The sequence below is a fragment of the Triticum urartu genome, chromosome 4 (genome assembly GCF_003073215.2).
Source record: "Triticum urartu cultivar G1812 chromosome 4, Tu2.1, whole genome shotgun sequence".
Lineage (NCBI taxonomy): Eukaryota > Viridiplantae > Streptophyta > Magnoliopsida > Poales > Poaceae > Triticum > Triticum urartu.
Genome location: NC_053025.1, coordinates 149,950,843 through 149,952,745, shown reverse-complemented (window position 1 = coordinate 149,952,745; position 1,903 = coordinate 149,950,843). Strand labels below are relative to the sequence as shown.

The 1,903-nt window shown below is 46.2% G+C and overlaps 1 long non-coding RNA gene across 1 annotated transcript; it reads left to right on the top strand.

Moving 5' to 3' along the window:
* The first annotated feature begins 658 nt into the window (after nucleotides 1–658).
* Nucleotides 659–1,672, top strand: LOC125553707. Its single transcript, XR_007304158.1, has 3 exons — nucleotides 659–1,147; nucleotides 1,236–1,335; nucleotides 1,447–1,672. It is a non-coding gene; the product is annotated as an uncharacterized LOC125553707 (long non-coding RNA).
* The last annotated feature ends 231 nt before the right edge of the window (nucleotides 1,673–1,903 follow it).

Genomic DNA, 1,903 nt, shown 5'->3' with positions numbered 1-1,903 from the left:
CTATCAGTAAAATATGTTGATGAAAAATAATCACATTACAGATTCATTAGATTAATTCAAGCCATAGGGAAAACCCATTTATCCAAACCAAGCATGATTAAGAACTAGGAAATATATCATTTGTATATGTTTCTCATGTATTAAGTGCAGCCAAATTTGATTTATTCCTCACATGCACAACAATACAAAATTCTACCCACGGTAATTGGACATCGCATTGCAGAATTGAACCAAGCAGTTAACTAAACACCACAACAAATGAACCAAACATTAAATGAACACCACATTGCACAATATAACATTGAACCAAGCAGTTAACTAAACACCACAACAAATGAACCAAACATTAACTGAGCACCACATTGCACAATATAACATACTCCTAATAGAAGATCAAACAGTTAACCGAACAGTTAACTACAACCAATTGTAGCAATTGTATTCTCTCTCTAATAATAAAGCACAGATTGATTCTCTGGGTTCACCATCACGGCGTTTTTACACAAAAGTCCCTGACTTTTTCTGAAATCAACCCGTAATCCTATTGTTAAGTCGACCTGACGGCATGGGGAACAGAAAAAAAAGAAAATGAAAAATCCCACCCGGACGACGGGACGAGCCACGACCTTGCCTCCCATCTCAACCTCTAGCGCCCCGCCCCGCCCCTCCGCTGCGTGCCGCCACCACCGGCTCGCGCTCCTTCGCCGCGCGCCGCCCTGGTCGCCGCCACCGGCCTTTCATCGCCTCAACGCCCGACGCCTGAATCTCGCAGGCTCGCCGCACACGTGCTCCCTTGCCAAGTTCGTCCAGGCGGCCGCCATACTCGTCGCCATTGCCGAATTCCCCTACGGCGCCAATCTCAAGAGCCCCGAAAACTTCTTTGACAACTTGATTCCGTGCATCTCGGCTCGATTACTTCAATGAGGAGGAAGATGACGACGTGGCGGAGCTCCTGGACACGGCCGCCTGACCCGGGGACGGCGGGGAGGTCTTCAGCGACGGTGGCCTCTGGTGCATGCGGAGGTCTATGTGGAGGCGGAAATTTAATTCGACCTCACCTTGGGCTGCCGTCCTCCCCAAGTTCCTGCTGCCGGCGGCCTCCCGAAGCTCCAGCCCACCTCCTCCCCGAGCCCCAAGCACGAACAAGGTACCGTGCTGCACACCTGAAAGTCACCCAGCTACTCCCTGTAAGCCAAATCCCCTTTTGAAATTGAGCAGTTGAGCAAATTAACTAGGAAACCTTGACACACGCTTGCGTCCAGTAGCTCGATCTGCTGATGCTAGGAGGGGATTACCATTAGAGCTGCAGCCGGTGCTGAGCACTCATAGTTTCAGGTTATTATTTCTTACTCAGAGTATTTAGTTTTTTCGAGATGGATGTGGGTGATTCGATTGGAAAGAATTCTTTCAGTCTGTAACCCAGTTTATGCCTCAAATAACACGTAGATCTATTGATTGATTCTTGACATCAACGCACTGAATGGGCTCAGAAACGGAGAAGTGCCATGGTGTACTGTGGGTTTCAGCCTTTCTGGAGATGCATAGTTCAACAATATTCTGTATTATTGGAGCAAGCTTTTCATCCATAAATTCTAAGGTCACTTACCTTCTCTTTCTTTTCATCTGCAATTCTATGTAATGCGCGGCCCCTTTCTTCAAAGTTATTTGCTAATGTATGAGCCCAACCTAAAATTAATTAGGCTAATGATGAGTGTTTTAGTTTCCTAGATGGTGATGCTTTTGTTATGGGAATGATGTGCTCTCTATTTTCATGTCTAGACTTGGTTTCATCTTTGTTCACAAGGTGAACTCCACTAAATCTTTAGATGTTTATACATTCAGTGCACACGCATATATATCCCATCCGCTTTATGCTGCACCTCCATGAATGCAGAGCTCCCGT